The sequence below is a fragment of the Triticum dicoccoides genome, chromosome 2B (assembly GCF_002162155.2).
Source record: "Triticum dicoccoides isolate Atlit2015 ecotype Zavitan chromosome 2B, WEW_v2.0, whole genome shotgun sequence".
Taxonomy (NCBI): Eukaryota; Viridiplantae; Streptophyta; class Magnoliopsida; order Poales; family Poaceae; genus Triticum; species Triticum dicoccoides.
Window position 1 is genome coordinate 150,781,444 of NC_041383.1, and position 691 is coordinate 150,782,134.

Genomic DNA, 691 nt, shown 5'->3' on the forward strand with positions numbered 1-691 from the left:
TCTCTCTCACAACAAATTTAACAATTTAAATAATTCCACTGTAGTTTTGATCTTCCTTGAAAATGGGTAGCATTTTTGCTTTATTACGTAGCTAATTAATAAAACCTTGATGAAAATTAAAACCTAGAAAGTGGAATATCATTGAGAATTACAACTAAGGAGTGGACTAGTTGATAAGTCTGACTTGCTCAGCAAGAAATAGAAGCAGGGCTGAGTTATGTGAAAAGGGGAAATTGTCGTTATTGTGTACGCCTCAAATGCAAAATATGATGAAATGTGTTAATTTGCCACAATTTGTCATTCATGTGACATTTATATACCACCCCACACCAACTTGATCTGAATATGCACCCGCATTGGGTTGAACGTCCTATTCACAGATACTGCGTTAAAATAAGCCCTCCACCAATTACTATTCATTTTTACGCTGCGAAAGTTTTGGGGTTTAAACTACTTACAAAATTTTAAATTTGAATTTATATTAAATAAATCCATGTTTGAGAGAGAATGAAAGAGTGTTGAGTAGGAACTGGATATGATATGTAGGTGAAAAAGATGCATAAACTGGACAAGAAATATTTACCTGCTATAGGGTCCACGCATTGGTAACAATCCCGTTCGATCTCACTGTTGATCAAATAGGCCATATGAGATGAATCCAAATGCATATATATTGCTACTGTGCCCATCA